The 12,462-nt window shown below is 39.3% G+C and overlaps 1 protein-coding gene across 3 annotated transcripts in view; it reads right to left on the reverse strand.

The window, feature by feature from the left end:
• PLA2G4A (phospholipase A2 group IVA) overlaps nucleotides 1–12,173 on the reverse strand; it is a 189,157-nt gene extending 176,984 nt beyond the window's left edge. For 2 of the 3 annotated variants that reach the window (XM_079928237.1, XM_079928236.1), the window contains exons 1-2: nucleotides 11,950–12,173; nucleotides 10,473–10,615 (exon numbers count right to left, since the gene is read on the reverse strand). The gene's annotated coding sequence lies outside the window, so the exon portion shown is untranslated. Of the gene's footprint in view, nucleotides 1–10,472; nucleotides 10,631–11,949 lie in introns of those variants that run through there. The other variant, XM_079928238.1, reaches the window with a different exon arrangement.
• Between the last annotated feature and the right edge of the window lie 289 nt (nucleotides 12,174–12,462).

Here is a 12,462-nt window from a genome sequence, read left to right on the forward strand (position 1 = left end):
CACTGAAATTGAAACTGTGATTAAAAATCTTCCAACAAACAAAAGCCCAGGACCAGATGGCTCCAGAGGCAAATTTTATCAAACATTTAGAGAAGAGCTAACACCTATCCTTCTCAAACTCTTCTAAAATATAGCGGAGGGAGGAACTCTCCCAAACTCATTCTACGAGGCCACCATCACCCTGATACCAAAACCAGGAAAAGATGTCACAAAAAAAGAAAACTACAGACCAATATCACTAATGAACATAGATGCAAAAATCCTCAACAAAATACTAGCAAACAGAATCCAACAGCACATTAAAAGGATCATACACCATGATCAAGTAGGGTTTATCCCAGGAATGAAAGTTTCTTCAATATACGCAAACCAATCAATGTGATACACCATATTAACAAACTGAAGGAGAAAAACTATATGATAATCTCAATAAGTGCAGAAAAACCTTTTGACAAAATTCAACACCCGTGTATGATAAAAAAACTCTCCAGAAAGTAGACATAGAGGGAACTTTCCTCAACATAATAAAGGCCATATATGACAAACCCATAACCAACATCGTCCTCAATGGTGAAAAACTGAAACCATTTCCTCTAAAATCAGGAACAAGACAAGGATGCCCACTCTCACCACTATTTTTCAATACACTTTTGGAAGTTCTAGTCACAGCAATCAGAGAAGAAAAAGAAATAGAAGGAATCCAAATCAGAAAAGAAGTAAAGCTGTCATTGTTTGCAGATGACATGATACTATACATAGAGAATCCTAAAGATGCTCCCAGAAAACTACTAGAGCTAATCAATGAATTTGGTAAAGAAGCAAGACACAAAATTAATGCACAGAAATCTCTTGCATTCCTAGACACTAATGATGAAAAATCTGAAAGAGAAATTAAGGAAACACTCCCACTTACCATTGCAACCAAAAGAATAAAATATCTAGGAATAAACCTACCTAAGGAGACAAAAGACCTGTATGCAGAAAACTATAAGACACTGATGAAAGAAATTAAAGATGATACAAATAGATGGAGACATATACCATGTTCTTGGATTGGAAGAATCAACATTGTGAAAATGACTGTACTACACAAAGCAATCTACAGATTCAGTGGAATCCCTATCCAACTACCAATGGTATTTTTCACAGAACTAGAACAAAAATTTCACAATTTGTATGGAAACACAAAAGACCCCGAATAGCCAAAGCAATCTTGAGAAAGAAAAACGGAGCTGGAGAAATCAGGCTCCAAAGGTACAGTACTGGCACAAAAACAGAAATATAAATCAATGCAACAGGACAGAAAGCCCAGAGATAAACCCACGCACATATGGTCACCTTATCTTTGATAAAGGAGGCAAGAATATACAGTGGAGAAAAGACAGCCTCTTCAATAAGTGGCGCTGGGAAAACTGGACAGCTACATGTAAAAGAATAAAATTAGAACACTCCCTAACACCATATACAAAAATAAACTCAAAATAGATTAAAGACCGAAATGTAAGGCCAGACACTATAAAACTCTTAGAGGAGGGACTTCCCTGGTGGTCCAGTGATAAAGAATCCGCCTTACTATGCAGGGGACAGGGGTTTGATCCCTGGTTGGGGAACTAAAATCCCACATGCCGCGGGGCAACTAAGTCAGCGTGCCACAACTACTGAGCTTGCCCACCTCAACCAGAGTCCACGAGCCGCAAACTACAGAGCCCACGTGCTCTGGAACCCATGCCACAACTACAGAGTCCACACTCCCTGGAGCCTGCACGCCACAACTAGAGAAGAGAAAATCTGCACACCACAACTAGAGAGAAGCCCGCACACCACAATGAAGATCCCGCATGCTACAACTAAGACCCAACGCAACCAAAAACTAAATTAAATAAAGAAATAATGAATAAATAAACCTTTAAAAAAAAAACTCTTAGAGGAAAACATAGGAAGAACACTCTTTGACATAAATCGTGGCAAGATCCTTTTTGACCCACCTCCTAGAGAAATGGAAATAAAAACAAAAATAAACAAATGGGACCTAATGAAACTTGAAAGCTTTTGCACAGCAAAGGAAACCATAAACAAGACAATAAGACAACCCTCAGAATAGGAGAAAATATTTGTAAACAAAGCAACTGACAAAGGATTAATCTCCAAAATTTACAAGCAGCTCATGCAACTCAATATCAAAAAAGCAAACAACCCAATCCGAAAATGGGCAGAAAATCTAAATAGACGTTTCTCCAAAGAAGATATACAGATGGCCAAGAGGCACATGAAAGGATGCTCAACATCACTAATCATTAGAGAAATGCAAATCAAAACTACAATGAGGTATCACCTCATACCAGTCAGAATGGCCATCATCAAAAATCTGCAAACACCCTCTCTGCTAGAGAGGGTGTGGAGAAAAGGGAACCCTCTTGCACTGTTGGTGGGAATGTAAATTGGTACAGCCGCTATGGAGAACAGTATGGAGGGTCCTTAGAAATCTAAAAATAGAATTATCATATGACATAGCAATACCACTACTGGGCATATACCCAGAGAAAACCATAATTCAAAAAGAGTCATGTACCACAATGTTCATTGCAGCACTATTTACAGTAGCCAGTACATGGTAGCAACCTAAGTGTCCATCAACAGATGAATGGATAAAGAAGATGTGGCACATATATACAATGGAATATTACTCAGCCATAAAAAGAAATAATATTGAGTTATTTGTAGTTAGGTGGATGGAGCTAGAATCTGTCATACAGAGTGAGGTAAGTCAGAAAGAGAAAAACAAACATCGTATGCTAACACATATATATGGAATCTAAAAAAAAATGGTTCTGAGGAACCTAGGGGCAGGACAGGAATAAAGATGCAGACATAGAGAATGGACTTGAGGACACGGGCAGGGGGAAGGGTAAGCTGGGACAATGTGAGAGAGTAGCACTGACATATATACATGGCCAAATGTAAAATAGATAGCTAGTGGGAAGCAGCCGCATAGCACAGGGAGATCAGCTTGGTGCTTTGTGACCACCTAGAGGGGTGGGATAGGGAGGGTAGGAGGGAGATGCAAGAGGGAGGGGATATGGGGATAAATGTATACATATAGCTGATTCACTTTGTTATACAGCAGAAACTAACATAACATTGTAAAGCAATTATACTGCAATAAAGATGTTAAAAAAATAAAATAAAATAAAAAATAAAACGTGAACTACCTCAAAAAAAAAAAAAAGAAGCAGCCACAAACATTTTCAGGCCTTGCAAACTTAAAAAAAAAAAAAAAAGCACTTTATGTGTATAAAACCTGGGAAAGATTTCTGATTATATACTTGTTTTTAAACATATTTGTTCAGCCAGATAATGATCACTTTCAGGGCCATTATTTTGAAATAAGAAGAGGGAAGGAAAGGGAGGTGCATGTAAAAAAAGGAAACTGCTTCAGTTCACAAGAAACTTACAAATTCAGAGAGGACAATGACCCTAGAAATCACCTAGGAAAATTCTCACCCGTTTAAAGATGAGGAACTGAGACATGACTTGTGCACTAATATGCAATCATCCATTCCATGATTTTTACATGGACCATTAGGAGATCTAAAAACTGTAATAAATTTTAAGCAACATTTAGCACATTCCTCTAATTAGATGATATCCCAAATTCCCTAGTGCTCTTAATCCTAGAGTTACATTTGAATTAACTCTCTCCTTGTTATCCCACATTTAATGAGATTTTAAGTTCTTTCATTTTTTTCCCTGCTCAGTATCTCTTATATTGTTATTTTTCTTTTCTAGTTCTAGGGTTACAATACTAATTCTCCATAATTCCCCATCTGGAAGAACTGTGATAAACACCAACTGGTCTCTCTGTAATTCAGCCTGTACGAAGTAGCCAGAGCAGTTGAAAATATTTATCTCAAAGATCATTTCCATCATAGCATATTGCATTTATAGTATCATTCAAAATCTCAAATAGTTCTCCACTGCCTAGTAAATCAAAAACATTCACAGCAATCAGTTACTGTCTGCTCCTGCACAGAAAACTTTCCTTCTTGCACAGGTCTGTGATTTTAACACCCTCTGTGCTGTGATCTTGGGCTAACTGGATAAGATAAGCACAGTGGTGGAAAGAATCCAGCATTGTTTCCCAGCCTTGCCCATCACCAGGGGTACAACCTTGCTGTTGCTCGTTATTGATTCTGAGCTTCAGTTTATTCATCTCTGAAAGGCAGATGATTTCACTCTCCACCACAATGACTTGCTATGAGAATTTACAGACATAATGCAAGTATAGCACCTGGCATGTATTAAACATACTCACTCATTTAACTACTATTATTTTATACATTTGCCCTGCCTAATTTCACAAAGGATTTAAGTAAGCCATTATCTACTCATTTTTTCATTCATTTATTCAACCAAAATTATATATTGAGCACTTCTTTGTACCAGAGCTTATGTCAGTTACTTGGAATATAAAGAAAAAGAAGTAATCCCTCACCCTGAAAAAACCTCACATAGTAGCAAAATATAAAAATATAAACATAAAGCAATGTGACTATGTGGGAATAATAATGCGCTGTGTACTAGTGGAACCCTGAGGAAGGAATCCTAAAGTTGACCAAAATTTGGGAGTTGGGTCAAGAGGATGGGATGCCTGATTTCAACCAATAGGTGAAAATGAGTTAAAGCTATAAAGGCAAAGAGAGAACAAAAGGCTGTCAGAGGTATACGGGTAGATCACTATAACTGTGGTTATTATTATTATAAATACCTCCACCAGAAAACACTGCCTCAGATCCAAGTTAACTTCTGGTTCCTTACTTACAACAAACTGTACTGAATTCTAACTTTGCCCAGTTTATCAGTGACTGAATCCCACACCTTCGCCCACACCCAGCTCTGGACACGTTCTCTCTGACCTAGTTCTCTGCTTCTATATACTTCAGAATTGTGGTTTAAGTTCCTGAGATCCTTCCATTTGTTTCTTTCCTACTCCTTCTTGACCACATTGGCCTCCTGGGGTGTTGGAATTAGTCCGTCCACTGGGAATTGTTCCACCAGACTGTGCGTATCCCAGCCACACATCCCTCTGTGTATGTGCGTGGCTCCTTCTTGACATCAGGTCTTTGTTTAACTGTCATGTCTTCAAAGGGCCCTCTCCTACTCACCTCCCTTCCCCACCCCCAGATTTGAGAGAACAACTCAGTCTCTCTTCCATATTATTCACTGTAATTTCGGCAATGCAGTTGTTATCTGGTATTTTTTCTCATGGTTTGTTATCTGTTTCTGACTCTTTCCACTAGGATGTAAGTTCCATGAGGTTTGAGGTCATGTCTGTTTTACTCCCTATTGCATCCACGGTGCTTAGACCATTTCTTGGAACATAGCAAGTGACCAATAAACACTAGATTAAGGAATGAGTGAATGAATGAATGAATGAATGAATATCTCTACTCTGTCAGCGGACCATAAATTCTTGCTCCCCTGACTCTCACAGACAATAGATTCCTCTGCTTTCAGCTGACTCCTAGTATTAAACTCTTTTTTTGTTTGTTTGTTTCTAGCATATTCTCTGCTTATTTGCCTAGAGGAAAAAGCATGTGCTGGATAAATAAATGTACCACAAATATCAAGGCATGTGTTTGGTTGTTCCAATAAAGAGACTGTATCTTTTTTTTTTAATTTTTTTTATACAGCACGTTCTTATTAGTTATCTATTTTATACATATTAGTGTATATATGTCAATCCCAATCTCCCAATTCATCCTACCACCACCACCACCCTGCCACTTTCCCCCCTTGGTGTCCATACGTTTGTTCTCTGCATCTGTGTCTCTATTTCTGCCTTGCCAACCAGTTCATCTGTACCATTTTTCTAGATTTCACATATATGCGCTAAGATACGATATTTGTTTTTCCCTTTCAGACTTACTTCACTCTGTATGACAGTCTCTAGGTCCATCCACATCTCTACAAATGACCCAGTTTCATTCCTTTTTATGGCTGAGTAATATTCCATTTATATATGTACCACATCTTCTTTATCCATTCATCTTTCGATGGGCATTTAGGTTGCTTCCATGACCTCGCTATTGTAAATAGTGCTGCAGTGAACATTGGGGTGCACGTGTCTTTTTGAATTATGGTTTTCTCTGGGTATATACCCAGTAGTGGGATTGTTGGGTTATATGGTCCTAGTTCTACACTTTTATGATCTGCTCCACTGCTTGCCACACAAGTCCCTAGATCCACATGAGCCTAAAGTTGAAGGTCATCCATTATCTTCCCCATACCAAACCTTAACTAATATTTTATTAATCATCAGTTTGACCCCTCTGCTTTAGCCAACAACAATTAATTGTCATCCTTCAACCAAATTTACTGATGTTTGTCCTTACCTAGATTTAGCTATAGGATAAGAATTTATTTTCATCATCACCTTCAGGTTCTGGTTAGAAACTACTCTCAAAGTCTTTTCTAATCATCTTCAAATGAGAGTACCCTGTAATCATGTCCTTTATTAGTTTTTTCAAGCTGTACCATACTGTAATTTTTAGTATTGATTTTAATTTTTTTATCTCTAACCATATGCATTTATTTTTCCGTTGCTACACTGCAAGAGTTTTATACTAATTATTATTATCTCTCTTTTTTTTCAATCCTTACATTCATTTCCATCACAGTTTTACGATTTCTCCTTAGGAGACAAAAAGTAGACTTTCAAATGAAATAGGATCCCAATTATTACTGATATTATACAATTTTGTTTGTTGTTGTGACTATTCAGAGTGGCCAAATATCATGAAGTCCCAAATCTCTTCACGCAATCATTTTTTTTTTAACATCATTATTGGAGTATAATTGCTTTACAATGGTGTGTTAGTTTCTGCTTTATAACAAAGGAAATCAGCTATACATATACATATATCCCCATATCTCCTCCCTCTTGCGTCTCCCTCCCACCCTCCCTATCCCACCCCTCTAGGTGGTCACAAAGCACCAAGTTGATCTCCCTATGCTATGTGGCTGCTTCCCACTAGCTATTTTACATTTGGTAGTATATATAAGTTCATGCCACTCTCTCACTTCGTCCCAGCTTACCCTTCCCCTTCCCTGTGTCCTTAAGTCCATTCTCTACGTCTGTGTTTTTATTCCTGTCCTGCCCCTAGGTTCTTCATAACCATTTTTTCTTTTAGATTCCATATATATGTACTAGCATACGGTATTTGTTTTTCTGTTTCTGACTTACTTCACTCTGTATGACAGACTCTATGTCCATCCGCCTCACTACAAATAACTCAATTTCGTTTCTTTTTATGGCTGAGTAATATTCCATTGTATATATGTGCCACATCTTCTTTATTCATTTATCTGTAGATGGACACTTAGGTTGCTTCCATGTCCTGGCTATTGTAAATAGAGCTGCAATGAACATTTTGGTACATGGCTCTTTTTGAATTACGGTTTTCTCAGGGTATATGCCCAGTAGTGGGATTGCTGGGTCTATTTGTAGTTTTTTAAGGAACCTCCATACTGTTCTCCATAGTGGCTGTATCAATTTACATTCCCACCACAGAGAAAATTCTCTAGTAATGAACTATAGAAATGATCCTTGAAAGTATAGTCTTTCAATCATTTTTTTAATGTATCACCACAACTCTTTCTCTTCTCCTTACCCACCAGGACAGTGAGCTCCTTGAGGACAGAAACCCAGTCCCGTTCATCTATGAAGTCCTAATAGCTAGCACATAGCTTGGCATATAGTAGGTGTTCAGGAAAACTTCACTGAAGACCAAAATAATCATATTTCCAAAGGTTCTTGTGGAGCACAGCTTAGAACTTTCACTTCAACAACAGCTTAGACTGTGACCCTGAAGTACTGGTTCAACTGCTTTGGCTTTCATAGAATTGTCAGAGTTGGACTGTACTTACTCAGTGGGTCAGTTCTATATAAATGTGCTTGTGGGTCCCATGCTTCAGCAGCAAAATATCAAGAGTTCACCATTCTTCTGAACTTTTTTCTACTTGTTATTACAGAAAGTCCATTCTTTCCTCAATGGGAAGAAAATCAAATTTATATTTTAGGTGCTTTTTCAGCATATCTTGTTTATAGCTTTGCAATTTATTTTCCTATATTGTGTAGAAGGCAAAAAAGTCCCCCAGACTTAGAAGAATCAGTGGTATGTTTGTGACAAAGAGAAGTGGTAAAAAGTAACATGTTACTGCACAGGACCCCAAATCAGCCAGGACATAGTTACAGAGGAAACAAAGGAGGGACTCACTTCAATCATAGTAAGAGGCAGAAGATGAGAACTAGGTAAGGCTCAAAGTCAGAGAGAGATTAGTAACAGCTTTTACTTGAGGCTGAGCCAACAAACTATTAACTTAGGGCTTATTATGTTTTACTTGATTTGGTTCCAGAGTCTGAAGCAGAGCTGAGCAATGCCCATAGCAGGTCCAACTATAAAGGTTGGAGGAAGGCAGTGAAACAGGGACAGGCAGGACATTAACCTCTTGGGTGCATCCTCTGGTTTCATCATAGTCATTTGATCCCTCTGTTTATGAGGTTCATTTTCTCTATTTCTCTCTTCCCACATAATACACATTTATGGTGCTATATTCCTTTTCTTACCAGCCTATTCTTAACCTTGAACATTCTCATTGGATCAGAATTTAATTTTAGTTATAGTATATGGTAACTAAAGACAGTATTTTGTTATTAGAAATTTAAGAGCATTTCTTATAATTCTGAAAGCACTGAAAATGTATTCACCTAACACTGGTTTCCATATAGTGCCATAGTCCTTCATATAAGCTGCCAATCATTCAGTTGATTGAATATTAAGAGTTTAACTATATATAATCTCTTTACATTATTTTATGTAAGAGGTAAGCTACTGTCCCAGAATTTAGCTAAACTTATATTGTATTATAGTTTTACTTTTCATGTTGATTCATACCCAAGTCTCCTCTTTTTTGGTCCATTCTTTCCCTGTAGAATTTTGACCTCATTCTCCCTTGAGAAGCTATAAATTATTTATCTTGGAATCTTTTTAAAATTCTTGTGGCTCATAAGATTTCAGTAGTAAGACTATTTTCGTCACTGTGAGACAATCCCTCAATGAAAGCAGTGTAATCTTCACATTGCTAGCCTCCCAACCTGTATTTTTTCTCTTAACAAAACAAAAATGTATTTGTGGATTACCACAGCCCTCTTAATTCTCTTGTTGGTAAAAATTTATTTGTACATTCAACAAGCCTTATTCAAATCTTTATTATATACTAGTAACCAAGGGGGAATTCCGAAGTAAAGAATAACTCAACACTTCCCTTCCAAAAGCTTATAATCTAATTGGGGGTATAAAAATACATACATGCATGAAACAAAAACAATAATAACAACGACAATAATAATAGCATAACAATAACATTCTTATGGAGCTTTACCATTTTTAAGGAACATTCTCTTATTCAATCCTACAATGATCCCATGAGATGGATGATATTTACATGCCCATTTTACACCTGAGGACCCCAAATACATAAAGCTAATACGACGTGTCAAAATTCCCTTAGCCCAAACTGGAGTTTGAAATTGGTCTTCTAACTCCAAATCCTATTGCTTATCATACTATCTTTCAACAATTAAAAAAAATATATACAGTATTCTCTGCCTCAGGTCACCCATATTACCCATATTTCATAGCATTGAGGCACTCTAATCATTTTATTTACTGATATTTTTGTTTATAAATGCTATTAGAAAGGGAAGAGTATTTCAAAAAAGAGTTGGGACTTGAACTTTGGATAAGGAGTGAGAATGGGACCTGTAACTAGAAGAGGAAGAGGACATTTCTATGTCCAGGGTAACACATGTAAAGGTCTAGTTTCAATAATAGGCATATCTTATGCAGGACGGTAGGAAAGCTTCCTTACTTGAAGTAAAGGGCTCATGATGAGCTGTCAAGAAAGATGTTTTGAACATATAGCCTGGGGACAAATAATTGTGTTCAATGTCCCTGCATGTTGGGCTGAGGAACTTTATTTTATGGGAAATGGCGAGCCTCCAGAAGGTTTTATGCTCAGAAGTGGAAAGATCAAATCACTGTTTTAGATTTTTAATGTACCCAGAAGCAGAGTGATCAGCTAGGAAGCGGCTATAGAAATCCAGGCATTGGGTGATGACCACCCAACTAGGAGAGGGCACTGGGGATAGAGAAGAAAGGAACAAAGGTGAAGCAACTTTAGAAAGAAGTGACAATACAATTTGGCAGGTGATTAGAAATAAAGTAGAAAAAAAGAGTCAAAGACTGCATGAGATTTCAAGCCTGGGTAAAGGCACTGATTAGGACAAAGAAAGACCATAGTGAAGTTACTCTGGTTTGTAGAGTATGGGGGAAATCTAAGAAATTACCATTATGAAGCCAGAGGTAATGGACATGGTCTCAAACACATTTAAAAAATAAATTTTTACTTACGAAGATCCATATCTCTCCATGTTAAAAGATAAGAATATCACCACTGGGGGAATTCCCTGGCAGTCCAGTGGTTAGGACTCTGAGCTTCCACTGCAGGGGACACAGGTTCAATCCCTGGTCGGGGTTAAGATCCTGCATGCCCTCTGGCGCAGCCAAAAAAGAAAGAAAGAAAGAAAGAAAGAAAATGAATATCACCATTGGGCACTTTTTAAGATTATAACTACCCTCATATTTACAGAAACAGTAAACAGTAGCTTGACAACTTTCCAGTTGAAACGAAATCATAAATATCCTCCCCAAAACTTTTTATTCATTAATCAGTATATACCTTTAATCACAACAAATTGTCTTTCTCCTTATTTCAAAGCAAGCAATTTCTAGAATCATGTCTGATGACCATATTTTTGCCCTATTCCCGTTCATTTTATGCAGACAATTTTAGTTCTCATCCTATCTTCTAGAATCCGAGACTGAAGAGATAATATGGTGTGAAGGAGCCACACAATAGACACCAGTGATTCTTAACCTTCGTGGTCTCAGGATCCCTGTATGCTCTTCAAAATTATTGAGGACCCAAGAAAGCTTTTGATCATATGGCTTATAGCTACTGATATCTACTGCATTTGCCATGGAAACAGAAATGTTTAAAACAATTACCTACATATTCATTTTAAAATAATAATAGGTTCATTATATGTCAACACAAGTATATATTTTAATGAAAAATAACATTCTTAAACCAAAAATAATTTAATGGGAAGAGTGGCATTATTGGACATTTTTGCAAATTCCTTTAATGTCTGGCTGAAGAGGGGATATCTAGATTTTCATATTGTCTCTATAGTCTATTGTAATATTGCTTCAGTTAAAGTATATGAAGAAAATCCGGGCGGAAGAGTAAGATGCGGAGGTCACCTTCCTCCCCACAGATACACCAGAAATACATCTACACGGGGAACAACTCCTACAGAACACCTACTGAACGCTGGCAGAAGACTTAAGACCTCCCAAAAGGCAAGAAACTCCCCATGTACCTGGGTAGGGCAAAAGAAAAAAGAAAAAACAGAGACAAAAGGATAGGGACGGGACCTGCACCTCTGGGAGGGAGCTGTGAAGGAGGAAAGCTTTCCACACACTAGGAAGGCCCCTCGCGGGCGGAGACTGCGGGTGGCGGAGTGGGAACGCTTCGGAGCCGCAGAGGAGACCACGGTAACAGGGGTGAGGAGGGCAAAGCAGAGAGATTCCCGCACAGAGGATCAGGGCCGACCGGCACTCACCAGCCCGAGAGGCTTGTCTGCTCACCCGCAGGGGCGGGCGGGGCTGGGAGTTGAGGCTCAGCCTTCGGTCGGAGCACCGGCAGAGGACTGGGGTTGGCAGCGTGAACACAGCCTGCAGGGGGTTAGTGCACCACAGCTAGCCGTGAGGGAGTCCGGGATAAAGTCTGGAGCTGCCGAAGAGGGAAGAGACTTTTTCTTACCTCTTTGTTTCCTGGTGCGCGAGGGGAGGGTCGAGCGCTGCTTAAAGGAGCTCCAGAGACGGGCGTGAGCCGCGGCCAAAAGCACAGACCCCAGAGACGGGCATGAGACGCTAAGGCTGTTGCTGCCGCCACCAAGAAGCCCATGTGCGAGCACAGGTCACTATCCACAACCCCCTTCCGGGGAGCCTGTGCAGCCCGCCACTGCCAGAGTCCTGGGACCCAGAGACAACTTCCCCGGGAGAACGCACGGCGCGCCTCAGGCTGGTGCAACGTCACTGCGACGTCTGCCGCAGCAGGCCCGCCCCGGACTCCGTGCCCCTCCCACCCCCGGCCTGAGGGAGCCAGAGCCTCCACATCAGCTGCTCCTTTAACCCCGTCCTGGCTGAGCGAGGAACAGACGCCCTCCTGAGACCTACACGCAGAGGTGGGGCCAAGTCCAAAGCTGAGCCCCTGGGGGCTGTGAGAACAAAGAAGAGAAAGGGAAATCTCTCCCAGCAGCCTCAGAAGCAGCGG

Source organism: Stenella coeruleoalba (assembly GCF_951394435.1).
Source record: "Stenella coeruleoalba genome assembly, chromosome: 1".
NCBI classification, from domain to species: Eukaryota; Metazoa; Chordata; class Mammalia; order Artiodactyla; family Delphinidae; genus Stenella; species Stenella coeruleoalba.